The sequence below is a fragment of the Ictalurus furcatus genome, chromosome 18 (genome assembly GCF_023375685.1).
Source record: "Ictalurus furcatus strain D&B chromosome 18, Billie_1.0, whole genome shotgun sequence".
NCBI lineage: Eukaryota > Metazoa > Chordata > Actinopteri > Siluriformes > Ictaluridae > Ictalurus > Ictalurus furcatus.
The window spans coordinates 19,821,141-19,836,037 of NC_071272.1; positions in this window are offsets into that span (position 1 = coordinate 19,821,141).

Below are 14,897 nucleotides of genomic sequence, written 5' to 3' on the forward strand. Positions count from 1 at the left end.
AGTGAGGCCCAATAACATTAAAAACATCAACAGTAACAATAATGAAAAGAATAATAACTGAAGAAATGGGGGGCGAGTCACCCTCTCTCTCTCTCTCTCTCTCTCTCTCTCTCTCTGTCTCTCTCTCTCTTTATTTCTCTCTTCATCTTTTTCTCTCTTTCTCCTGTCTGTCTTTGTAAGGGTCAAGCAGGACATATTGAACTGCAGACTCTGCCTCTCCATCATTAATTCTCTCTCTCTCTCTCTCTCTCTCTCTCTCTCTCTCTCTCTGATGGGCTCTAAAAGCATTCATGTCTGAAAATAACCCCACTCTCATTCCATGCATGTGGACAAATCTATCCTTGCTCTCGTTTCTGTTTCCTCATTTTCTCTCGCTTGTCCTTGTGCTCTGTAAATCCTGACATTTTTATAGTAATCATTAAATTGACATTACAGTTTTATTTTTTCAGAGTCACTCTCTTTATCTTTTTTTTCTCTCTCTCCCCCCCCCCCCTCTCTCTCTCTGGAGTTTTAAATCTGTTGACAGGGCTCTGCCTGGCTCATATACAGAGCTCTGAAACAGCAGTGCACTGAGATTTCACATTTTCCTTGCTCACACCTTCTAATATTGCACATTTGGTTTTGTAGTCCTCCGATGTCGGTCTCAGCTTTCTCGGTGAAGAGAAAAGTTGAAGCGGCACAAAATTTTAGCGCATTGTAGTGTTTAGCTAAGCTACTTAAGTTGCTTACAAAGCTATTAGCTAGATCCCACTTCTGATCATTCATGGCAACTAGCTGCAGTAAGTTTCATCACCATATCTAGCAAAAATGTTCCTGCAACTGTTGGCTTTTTAGCTATATGGCCACAAGTTTGTAGGTACCTGACCAATCACACCCATATGTGCTAGTTAAACATCCCATTCCAGATGTATTCCCCTTTGCTGTTATAATAATCTCCACTCTTCTGGGAATTCTTTCCATTAGATTTTGGAGCATGTCTATGTAGATTGGTGTCCATTCAACCACAAGAGCATTAGTGAAGTCAGGCACTGATGTTGTCCGAAGAGGCCTGTGGTGCAATCAGCATTCCAATTCATCCCAAAGATGTTCAGTGGGGTTGAGGGCAGGGCTCTGTGCAGACCACTCAAGTTCTTCCAGTGCAATCTGGCAAACCATGTCTTCATGGAACTCGCTTTGTGCACAGGAACATTGTCATGCTGGAACAAGTTTGGGCTTCTTCGTTCCAGTGAAAGGAAATCGTAATGCTACAGCATATAAAGACATTCTGTACAATTGAGTTCTTCCAACTTTGTGGCACCACATATGATTGTGACAGTCAGGTGTTCAAAACTTTTGGACACACAGTGTACCTATGAGGCTTTGAATTGTGGGGAAATCTGAACCCCCTGAAATAAAATTAAATTTGAGGTTAGGAGTGCAATTGAGTATTCTCTTCTGATTAATAACAATATATTTATTTTCTTAAAATGTTTAAGAAAAATACAAATGAAATACACATTAAGAAATGAAACTCAAAAAAGCTCATCTCTCTGAAGTTGATGGTGCAAGGATGCAGGAAATGGGGGTGCTGACGGTACTGCAGCACCCCTTAATTTCAGAGTTCCTGATTTTCCGGTCTAAACTAATTTTAGCTCCCCCAGCTTGGCAACTACTCACTGTGAGCTCTTGAGGTGACTGCTTATCTAGTGTGCAGTGTCACGATTTTCTCAGTCTTCAATAATTGCTCCAATATTTTCAAGCATGTTTGAGAATTTGTCTGATCTCACGTGCAGTAGATTCCTAAACTCAGTTAATCATATATCTATTTGTGTGGGACACTGAGAATAAAGTGTAAGCACAATGTCATATACTCAAATGTTTGTTAGGAACAGCAAAGCAATATAAACAATGTTGCTGAACTATTTCAAAACAGAAATATGTCATAGCACTGAATACAAGTAGGACATTTGTTTTGTATGGAATGGATTGGATGCCGCAATTCTGTAATGAAGGAAAGACTCTCTTGCTTTCTCTTATTGATTGCTATGGTTGTGTGAATCAATGCAGGTTTTCTTAGTACTTGCAATTACACTGCTACAATAATATAACATTGCTACTCTCTGTCATGAGTTGCATTTAGTGATTATTTGTAACTAGCAACAAAGGTGTTACCAATCATCCATGCACTGTAGCATTAGTGTAGTTAAGATATAAATCATGCAGACCAAATCGTGAGATGCACAGACATGAAACTTGGTCCGTGCCCCTACTGAGCCAAGTGAGATCGGCCCATTTGGCCTAATGGTGGTGCTATAGTGCAGGGTTTTATGTTTTGGTCCATATGTCATGCACTATGTGGCCTACAAACAAAATAGTTTTTTTCCCACTTGTTCCTTGGGTTCTTCCAAACAAAAAAGCCCCAAGAACCATTTATCTCTATTAAGATTTGTGAAGCAATATATATATATATATATATATATATATATATATATATATATATATATATATATTGCTTCACAAATCTTAGTGTCAATCTCCAACTATTGAATAACGATTGTGAACTTCGATAGTGATCAAAAACATGTTGAGATTTGTACATATTATGGCTGCCAATAATCTCTAAGAATCTGAGTAATCAGTTCTAAGAATTCAATCAATTCTATGGATGTGGAGCTTGAGGTTTACTCAGGTAGCTGTAATTCATGATTGATAATATGGATTTGAACCAAATTTAAAATACATGTTTAGTAGAGCTTTCTGAAAATTCAGTTGAAATTTATTGTGCTGCATCATTCTGCTAATCTGTAACTAGATTTTTAATCATCACTGGATTACTTCAGAAATGTGGCCACCTTCATCAACTTAGGTTTCAGCAGGCATTTCACACAACTAGTATTGAGGTATTGTCACAAAACTTGGTAAGTATGATCATCTAAGGTCTCTCAATTGTTCTGTGTAACTTGGCAAGAATGGGGTCATTGGGGGCGCTATTTGTGAAGAGTGTTTGGACTCCAGACTGTCTGTTGAGGTGTGAGATTAGTCATATGTGCATTTATATATGGAAAGGCAATACATTTCAAAATATATTTTTAGAATATATGCAAATACTTGAATTTGCCCCATTTTTAAAGGTTATATTGCAATATACAGTGGGGTCCAAAAGTCTGAGACAACTCGTGAAAATGCTTCTATTTTGCATTCATTTATTTACAAATTAAATTACAAATTGTCACTAGTAGAATCTGTGAAAAATGTACATTAATCTAATGAACGACATGAGTTTCTAAGTATTTGCTTAGTATTTTTGCTTTATGATCAATTTTAGGTCAAATTCATCAGAGTTATATTGAACATTTACTTTTTATGTTTTAAATATTTCAGAATTCTAAAACATTCTCTATATTTCCAGTTCTAAGTAAAAAAAATATATTTATTATACGTCAATATATCCAAAATTACTGGAAATATATTCATAATCATAAGCAAATACATGATTAATACTGCACGATAGTGTTAAACATAGTCAAAGTGTATGTTGTCTCCAGAATAAAACTGGGCCAATTTCAAGCATGTATTCTAAAAAAATGTATTTTGAAATATATTGCATTTTTATAAATGTATGCACGTGCATGAATTACCATGGGTTACTGTGGTTCTGTAGTTGTTTACAAGAATGTGTGCCCATTCACTTTTCCTGTCTGTAATGTTGCTTGTTGTTTTTACTGTAATCTGAGTGAAAGAATCACATTTCCGTGGTGATACTCGACAAACATTGCAACCAGAGCCAACCTGAAATACCTGTGTATAGAAGGTTTCTAATCAGAGTTTAGTGAGCCAAAACATTATTCCCATTTCATTTTGTACTGCATTGCTGTATGAACCTATTTGGAGGGAGGTGATGAAAGCAGAGGCTGTTTATGGCTTCTTAATGTCCTTAATACATCTGTGTTCTCCAGGATACACTACTTTCTGTCTGTCTGCTGAGAGGAAATGTCTTTTTCTGATTGGATTATGAGGTGCCTCTGGGTAATCCTTCTCTGTCTAAAGGCAGACGCAACATTTTCATGCCTGAATATATGCTATCAGTATGTGCAACGCTTTAAGTGCTGAGATAACACTGTGTCGCTGCAGACTCTTTATTGCGTTTGTGTGTGTGTGTGTGTGTGTGTGTGTGTGTGTGTGTGTGTGTGTGTGTGTGTGTGTGTGGGCATGTTTTTGTATCTTGGTGGGGATGAATTGTCAAGGATAGGAATATGACAGTTTTGACCTTGTGGGTGTCTTTTGACCATTTGGTTGGTCCCGATAATGAAAACAGTATTTTGGGGGGGTTTTTTTAAACAAAAACTGAAAGAGCCATAAGCTTTCCTCTTAGTTACTGAGGTTAATGTCAGTTTTAGATGCATGCGTAATCATAGCATTAAATAGCTGCTATGAATAAATTATTATTATGCCAGCGGAAGGTTCTCACAAGAATAGAAGGACAAATGTGTGCATGTGTGTTGTTCGGTTATTATTTATCTGGATTATAATGCGAGCAGGTGCAGTAATAATCCAAGGGGAGAGACGGGAGATTTCAGAGTGCCAATATGGAAGGTGGAATCTAATCAGAGGCTGTTATGTAACTCTGCCACTAGCACACATACAGGCTCAGATATATGAGTGTGATTACCTATAGGGCACAGAATAGCTTGTGCCATTAAACAACCCCCTTTTCAAGCCTGCCAGAAATAGACTAGAAAGAAAACAAGAAGTAATAAGTTGCTTTCATTCATATTAGCTTGGTGCTAAATATGAATAAAAGATATAAATAAAAAAACTAGAGCAACTGATGATTTTGGATTGTTTGCTGTTTGGTTTGGTTTTATTTCAGACTTCAGATTTCAGAATCTAAAAACCTTAATAACAAAATGTACCATTAAAGAATTCTTGAAGAATCCTTTTGCTAAGAGTACCAAGTTTCCCTTATTAAAAACAAAATAATGAGCAATAATTTAAAGCTATTTTAGTTATTTTTGTACCCTGCACAAAAATAGTATTTATCTTCATTTATTTAATGAGGAAAATGATCCAATATTAACTATCTGTGAGTGGCAAAAGTATGTGAACCTCTAGGATTAGAGTCAGTCACACACACACACACACACACAAACACACACACACACACACACACACACACACACACACACTCACACTCACACACCCATTCACACACTATTTTGAGATGCCACACAGACAATTTAGAGATGCCAGTTCAGCCTACAATGCATGTCTTTGGACTGAGGGAGGAAATCAGACTGGAGGAAACCCCTGAAGCACAGGGAAAACATGCAAACTCCACACACACAGGGCAGAGGCAGGAATCAAACCCCCAACCCTGGACGGGTGAGGCAAATGTGCTAACCATTGATAGCTAACATTACTATCATCTAAACTATAGTGTTCAAAAGAATCGATTCACTTAAGTGAAGTGAGTTGATCAGAAAAAAAACAACTGGCTAATAACCAGCCCACAAACCTGCAGAGGTGCGTCATACATTTATGCGTGTGTGTGTGTGTGTGTGTGTGTGTGCCTAGTTATATAATGTGTAGGCTATGCGTCAGTGTTCACCTGCAGAAACAGTCTAAGTTTGTGTATGTGTGCATAAGCTCAGATGGTTTAATGCGATTAGACGCAGGACCATTAGAGGAGAAACATATGTAGGTTGTCAGCAGGATATGCCATGGCAGAATGTCTGCTTCACCTATTTCAGCTTCACCACTCTGAGCACTCGCTGTTCCTCTCACATTTGTCACCATGCTGTGAGCTGTGAGCTCTCGTTTTGGGTGACTAGAAGACATAATGTAAGAAAGTAATCAGCAACAACATCTCTTGGCAGCAGATGTCCAACAGCTGTCTCATCAGGGACATAATATGGGGTGGAATTTTTTTTTTTTTTTTAGAGGAAATAATCACCTAAAGGTTCTTGGAACATAGGACACTGGAATCATGGGGCAGTGAGAACATAGGACATAGGACACAGGCAACATACAACATGATACAGGGATCATAGGGCATTTGAAACATACTGGACTAGTGAATTAAGGCCCTGGATCATAAGACACAAGGAACATAATGTCCTGTGGAAATGGGAACATAGGACACTGGGAATATAGGATATTGGGAACATAGGGCACTAGGACCCTAGGGCCCTTAAAACATTAAGGCCAAAGTCCCTTGGACTATTATAGATTTTAGGGAAGATAAAACCCTAGGAACATAATGCTCTTGGAACAGTACCCTTTACAGACAGGACCTTATGAACATAGGGCACTGGGACAATAACTTGAATAACTTTTTTGAGCATTAGGTTTGACATTTTTGAACTATGTCAATGTTCATTGTCAGTGTGTAGCAATTCACTTCAATTCAAGCCAATTATATTTCCATAGCACTTTTAACAATGGACATTGGCATAAAGCAGCTTTACAGAAAAATATACAGTATTGTGCAAAAGTTTTAGGCACCCTATTTTTTTTTTTTAGTACAAACTTTCATTAGATTTTTAGATTATAGATTATTATAGTTATTATAGCATTGTAGTTATTCTAATACTTCTGCATCATCAAGTCAGTACCAAAAACATTTTGGATTCCTTTAGATTAGTTTTCTAGCACAAAATTAAATGTTACAGAAACATGTTTGTATATCATTAAAGAAAGCAGCATATTACGTAAGAGACCACATTTCAGACAAAAAACACAATGAAGGCTGCTTGGTTTTGCTGCAAGACTAAGAAGCGAGTGTGACAGTCAAAGTCTTCAGAAAAACTGTGGCTGGTTCTGCATGATACTCAATAAAACTTACCAGCTCATTTCCTTATAAAACTGCATAAGTTGTACCGGAGACTACTATTTTTAGTTTTATTAGATTTTTTTTTGTCTCTCTAAATACTGAGTTGTTTCATTTACTACTGTTTACTGCTCTTTACTGTATTTTCTTAAATGTAGAATCATTTAAGTTCTTATTTTGAAGGCTCTGCAGCATCTTTGCATGTGCCTAAACTTTTGCACAGTACTGTATATTCCGGATATAAAGTTTAAATGTAAACTTAGCAAGCCAGAGGCGATGGTGGCAAGAAAAAACTCCCTCACACGATATGAGGAAGAAACCTTGAAAGGAACCAGACTCAAAAGGGAACCCACCCTCATCTGGGTGATGTTCCAGATAAATTATGCAAGTATAAATAATTCCCTTCTATATCTGTGCTCTACATGGTCAAAAGGTGCAATTGTGCAACCAGGAAACTCATTATAGTTTTAACATGAAGTCTATTTGTTGAAGTTATCAGCTGTTCACTGATGGAGACTTGAGTGCAAAATTGTTCATGGCAGTTGCAGTCCTAAAGCTGTAATAGCAATTTTAGTCCTCAGCCATTGTAGCAAAACTGCTTTGGCTGCCTTGACCTCTAAAGGGGCGGTCCTTCATACTGCAGTGCAGAAAATCATAACGGCAGAGGCGCTAATATTAGCAGTGTGAAATTTAATAGAATAATCCCCATTAGACTATAATTAATCCTGGAAAAAGAGGTGGTGTTTTGCAGTCAGACAGGAAGATAGATTTGATGCCATGATTTTTTTTTACTAGCTTTCTTTCTTTCTTTTTTTTCTTTTAAGTTTATTTATTTATTTATTTATTTTATTGTTCATGGTTGGTTAGATGGTTAGCATGATTATCATGTTTTTGCCACCTACCTTTGCACCTTACATTTTGCAAATTTTAAAGTCTGACTCAGCTGAATATGTCATAACATTTTTGGGAAGATCAGGGCTGCCATCTGTAGACACTCCCCCCTTTTCAGATTCAAGTTCATGGAGTTTGTGTGTGTGTGAGTGTGTGTGAGTGTGTGTGTGTTTGTGTGTGTGTGTGTGTGTTAGGAAGCTGCAGGGTTTGTTGCTTTTATTATACCCAGGGCTCGAGTAGCTACAGCTCCCTGCTCCACACCCTGCGTTTCTAGGCTGGTCAGATGTGCTGCGTCTGCACGCCGGCCTGCTGATCTACGATGGAGGCGTAATTGGTAACCGTGCAGGCAAGTTTCTGCACTGCGGAGCTCCTCTCTCTCTCTCTCTCTCTCTCTCTCTCTCTCTCTCTGTGCGTGTGTGTGTGTGTGTGTGTGTGTGTGTGTCTTTATTTTGATGGTGTACTGTTACACAGAAGCAGAGATAACGCTGCCCTCTGTTGGGCAGTAAAACCACAAGGGCTGCCCCCCATCCCCTTGCTAAAGTGCTGACTCAATTAGTGCTGATCCAGCGAGAGACTCGATTTGGCTTTACTGCCATAAATGCACTTACTTTATCATATTGTGGCTGCGTTTTCCTCATTTAGAGTCGTTATTGTTCGGCTGTGATAGTGGCCAGCTTTAGAAACTAAGGTGACCTTGGAAAGTGTGTGTGTTTGTGGTGGGGTGGGGCTGGGGCATTGGTTGAACAGAGAATTCATAACCAAGAACTGCATTAATTAATGGTCTAATGTAAACTTCTGTGTCTTCTACTTCTTTAGATTTTGCAATCGAGCTGCGAGTCTAAACATTGCAAACCATTAACAGAAGCTAATAGCTACCAGTTTAGCATCATAGTTACAAACTGCCAAACACACTCGTCTCATAAAAACGATATGACATCAAGTACGGTCCCCAGTAAACTATTGGAACGGCAAGGCCAATTAATTTGCTTGTGCTATACACAAAAGACATTTGGGTTTGAGATCAAAAGATGGATATGAGACGCAGGTTTAGGATTTCAGCTTTTATTTCCTGGTATTTTCATCTAGATGTGTTAAAAAACATAAAACATAGAACCGTTTGTATCAATCCACCCACTTTTTTAGGTGAGCAAAAGTATAGGGGCAGATAAGTCTTGAAGTATTAAAATAAATAACACAACACGTGGTTGCATATCCCTGGCTTGTAATAACTGCATCAAGCCTGCGACTCATTGTCATCACCAAATTGTTCTTTTTTTCATTTGTGATACGTTTCTAGGCTTTTACTGCAGCCTCTTTCAGTTGTTGTTTGTTTCAGGCGGTTTCTTCCTTTAGTCTCCTCTTCAGGAGGTGAAATGCATGTTCAATTGAGTTAAGTTCTGGTGACTGACTTGCCCAGTCTAAAACCTTGTGTTTTGGATCATTGTCTTGCGGCATGATGAAGTTCCTCCCGATTAATTTGGATGCATTTTTCTGTAAAATGGCAGACAAAATGTTCCTGTAAACTTTTGAATTCATTCTGTTGCTCATATCATGAGTTACATCATCAGTAAAGATTAGTGAGCCTGTTCCCGCAGCAGCCATGAAAGCCCAAACCATGACACTACCTCCACCATGTTTCACAGATGAGCTTGTATGTTTTGGATCATGAGCAGATCCTTTCATTCTCCACACTTTGGCCTTTCCATCACTTTGGTAGAGGTTAATTGGTCCAGCACTTTTGTAGCTCATCTCTGTATTTTTTTTTTTTTTATGATTTCCAATCTGGCTTTCTGATTCTGACTGCTGATGAGTGGATTGCATCTTGTATGTCTGTATATTTCTGCTCTTGATGTCTGTGTGACACCAAACTACAGTATATCATCTTCCAATAGTAAGACAACTAATTCTATATTTTTTTTCTGTGGCTTTGTCCTTTTACCCACCGTATGAAGTGTTATAAGCAGTAATAGAGAATGCTTTGATTGGCCAGCAATATCATTAAAACAAGGGCTCTTTAACATGTGTCATTTTGTTCATGTATTTCACAAAAAGATCAACACTGTTGTGCAAAAACTATGATATTTATTATTTTGTTTTATTCTATTTTTTTTCACAATTTCATTTTCTTTGTGTTTTAATATGTTTCTTAACTCAGGGCTTTCTAACCATATTAATTTCTGTGAAGTTTTAAGTATGAATTATTAAATAAGAACCGTGTGCAGAGGCTGGCAATACACTGACCTTCACTATGTTGCAGAGGGACACCGGGTTTTTCAGGAATGCCTATTCATCAAGGTCTTAAAGCAATCTCCTAAAGCTCAGCAACCACATGATGAACACTGTACAGCACATACACAACACTCAGAGAAAGGTGAATATAGAGGAGAGACAGAGACATCAGAAGCACCCATAGAGACTTTTTCCCCCACTGCTGTCATGCTTATATTCTGTCTTATAAAAATGTAATCACCTAAACATGTAGAAAAAGCCATACATTTAGTCCTGACATTAGCTAAACAAAGAAATGTTTTTCATCTGTCAGTGAAGAGACTTTAAAATCATTCTTTGATATAGAAATGAATTGAAAATGTATAAAATTGCATATTAAAAACTTTTATGATATTCTTTTTCTTATTTTCTCCAGCTTGTCAGGATGCAGACAGTTTCCAATATTCAAACCAGACAATATATAACATCTAATTAATCCATCCATCCGTCTATCCACCCATCAATCCATCCATCCATTTTCTGTACCGCTTATCCTACACAGAATTGCAGGGAGCATGGAACCTATCCCATGGAACTCGGGCCACAAGGTGGGGGGACACCCTGGATGGGGTCCCAACCCATCGCAGGGCATAATATTATATAGTGTAATCCACCCTGTGATGGGCTTGATCCCTGGGATAAGTGGTACAGAACATCTATGGATGGAAGTGTAATCTTTAATATTTAACTGCTGCTCACTCAGTTAATTATTAAAGCTCACGCTTCATGCACACACGCCAATGTGTCTTAATGGAGTTAGAGCAAGATGTGCTCTTTTATTTTGGAGTCATAAAATCAAGGTACAGAAAGAAACTGAACGAGAGACTCTTTTCTCACTGAAGCCATGCAGATTTTGTTTAAGATGTACAAATTGTGATTAAAACATTTGTTAAGAAGTTTACCTGTTCAGCTTTATGATGAGTATATTAATTTTATTAGTATATTGTTATTTTTTAAAGAACAACAACAACAACGACAACAACAATAATAATGATGATAATTGTAAAATTTGTTTACATAACACATTTGATACGTTTACAATGCAACTCAATAACTTTGAAACAGTATATTTTTATTTTTACATATAGCATACTGTGCAGAAGTCTTAGGCACTCTATTTTATATTACAAATTTTGTTATAGATGTTTATTTGATGACTTCTGCATTATTGTATCGGTGCAAAAATATTTTACATTTACATTTACATTTATTCATTTAGCAGATGCTTTTATCCAAAGCAACTTACAAATGAGGAAATACAAGCAAAGCGATATATCAAGTGGAGAACAATACAAGTAGTGCTACCATACAAGATTTTTAAGCAAAGTGCACAGTATAAGAGCCAGTGTATGTTTTTTTAAAATAAATGGGGGTGGGGGGGGGTGGGGGGAAAAGCGCAAATGAGACAGTCAAAGTTTCCAGTAGAGTTGTGGCAGATTCTCCAAGATGCTCAGTAAAACTTACCAGACAATTTCCTTATAAAACTGTGCAAATTTTACCTGCGATTATTATTTATTTGTTTTTTGTTTTTTTTTATAAGGAAAGGCCTGTCACACCAAATACTGATTTTGTTTAGTTTATTACTCTTTACTGTTGGCTCTTTATAGTATTAATGTAGAAATGTTTAATTTCAATATTTTTAAAGGAATATTTGCTTTACAGAATTTCTTTGCATGTGCTTTATACTAGTAAGCGTAATAGTCTATTAAAACAGCTGTTATATTGCAACAACATTCACATCAACATTAACTGTGTTTGTTTTTAAATTATTAAGCTTTAGCTTGAGATATGAGCTACTTCTTTCCTAGAAAATAGCAATGTCACTGCACACTTTTAATCTATAATTATTATGGGACAGCTTGAGCACTGATTGCTGATCAATGATCACATATCAACAACAACAACAACAACAACAACAACAACAACGATAACCTATAGGAAATATCAGTGTAATCACATTTTGAAACAATTCAAGTGAGTAATTACTAATTATTTTATAATAACTAAGTAAGTAATAAACTTATAATTAAGTGCATATTATAATTGGGTAGTTCAGCTCTTCTGATATTAGAATTTCCGCACAAAAATAATCTTTTGTAGCAACGTACAAATCTTAGACCAGTACATGTCTTATTCAGTGTGTGCAATGCTTGAGACCTCATACGGTCATTTAAGCAAGTAGCATCGTAAAAAACACACTGTAAAGCACCATAATGCACAGCTCTGATCAATACAGGAAATAAAGTTGCTTTACTCACAGTCTCTAAATCGTTTTACATTTTTTTTCCATAAGACCATAAACCCATAAGGACTACACTGTACTACACAGGCACACATTATACTGATTTCCCTAAGGTGCTCGCCTGACATTAAGATATTAAAGCAGAAGCTCTGTAGCAGGTCATCTGTTGGGGGGGCCATTTATATCAGCCTTTCAACAGTTGTTAATCTTGATAATGTCCTCGCTCCCAATGCCATGCATTTTAAACTCCAATGAAATACTAATTACCTGTTTTAATTTTTTTTTTTAATTTTTTGCTGTTTCACAGATATAAACTGATGTTCCACTGGTCATCTTTCTAGATGTTGAGCAATTGTGGAGCAGCACACGCAGTGCTCCATTTAGCTTAGTAGATTTATCATTGTATACCCAATGGTCAAAAATGCAACATTTTGCACATCAGAAAGATTGGTGAGCTAGATTTCTTTACAAATGAGGCATAGTGAATTGGCAGTATTATGTCAGAAAAAAAATCAGTTTGATCAACTATAGGAATTGTATTATTTGGCTTTTTGTTATTTTGTTCAAGTCTTGACAACTCTCAGCTGCTTATTACAAGATTACTCTAATATTTCACTACATAGTAGCCTCTTGACTTAATTTTGCTTAGTCATTACTAGTGTCCTGCTCCATCAAAATCTATGTTCACGAGCTGCTCCTACTAAAGTTAAATATTTAAGTTCAGGCGCATTGTGAAGGACTCACTTTTTTTTTTTTAATTTTCAAACCTCAAGAAAATTCAAGAGTCCATTGCGAGAGTCAAGAGGCTCAAACATTCAGTTAATATAGTCAAATTTATACAGAACAGCAAGGTCACAACAAGAAAAACAAGGTCACAGCAGCAATCCAGAGTGAACCGGGTTAAAGAAAGGTAAACGAACTACACAGAGCTGGAATCAAGAAATAAGGCCAAGAACCGAGGGAACAGAAACAGGAATCAGAGATGCAGTGACACACAGGACTTAATAAATATGGTGTAAATAAATGTGTAGCATAAATGTTAACAGACTAGGGGCATTTCAGAATCTGTATCCTTGCTAGTTCACAACAGGAAACAATTACAAGGAACCAAAATGTATTGTTAAAGGGGAATAGATTCAAGAAATATTTCTTCATTTGGTACAAATGATACCTAATATGAATGTCTTTCATCAACACTGGGTTTCAGTAAGCTAAGTTAGTGAGCTAGCAGCAAACCTTTATATATTAATCTGTAAATATGCATGAATATGGAAGTTAGAAATGTAATCCTGCCTCCTCTCTATTAGACTAATATGACTACTGTTAGTTAGTTTAGCTAGCTGAGTGGGATTTCAGTCAATATTTACATCCTCATTTTCACATTTAACAACAGTCCATACCTGTCAGAATATAATGTTACCATGGCAACCACCATCTCTAAGCTAGCAAACCACCTCACTTAGCATTCTGGCTCTTGGGCTAAACATTTCTGAGTGCCACATCGTCACTGTCATCATCATCATCATCATCATCATCATCATCATTCTCTAATCTTGAGCATGATCGGTACATTGGTTTTGTTAGGTTACATAGTTGTATGTAGCCCTGCTCCAGAATCAGTTTTACACAAAAGTATTGAGAAAAAACATTAAACCCTGACTTTTCTTGCACTACCTTTGAGCTTGAGTTTGACTTGAAAACTTGTCAGCCTCCTCCTCTAGTAATAATGTCCCATTATCTCCAACACACCCAACTCAACTCCACCCTGCTCTCCATGTCTCTGGTTTCTTCTCCTGGTCCTTCTCTTTCTCTCTCATTAATTTCAAGCCAACGCCCAGCTTCTGCAGTGCTGCAGTCTCTCTGTCTTTCCAAAACACTCCCACTCCTCCTTTTGGTCCTGTCTTTGCTTTTCTGCAGTGAAGAGGAGGAGGATGAAGAGGAGGGGGAGGGGTTAGAGGAAGAGAGCACGAGCACGTCACTTCACAGGCGAGACTCACTGCAGCACTGCAGCCGCCAACAGACAGACAGACAGACAGACAGAGACAGACAGACAGACAGACAGATGCATGGATGGACACACAGGCTGTTACTCATCATGGCTTTCGCTCTCACAGCTTACACAGTTTGCTTCTTTAAGTGATTCAGTAAATCATCCCTCTCTTACTGCACTCAGCCGTAACTCCATCACCTGGTAACATACATGAGTAACGAGCGCGCTGCTGACTCAGCATCTGCATCACTCACTTTAATAGTCCTCTCAAATAAAGCATCCCTCAGCTACATGCTCCATCTGTGTGTGTGTCAGAGTTAAGGAGTGGGCCAGAATGCTAAATTGCATCAGCATTAAGGATAGAGCTATCGGGATTGGAAATGTATGATGAACTTTTTTCACCATAGATGGTTAAATGGATTAAATGGAAATCCAAAGACTAATCCATTAGCTGAAAATACCAAGATGGTGCCAAGTACCAGCAAGAAATTGTGCAGAGCTGCAAAAAAAAACAACAAAAAACCCTGGCTTATTATTTTGTCTTGATATCATTCAAAAGGCAAGTACATTGGAGATACAAAAGCTCAGCAGGATAATGTACATGCCTCATGCAAGCGTGTGCTGTTTTACAGGATCGATGTGCTTTTGCTACACAGAACATATCCTCATGTAATGTAATGCTTGTTCTTAAAAAGGTG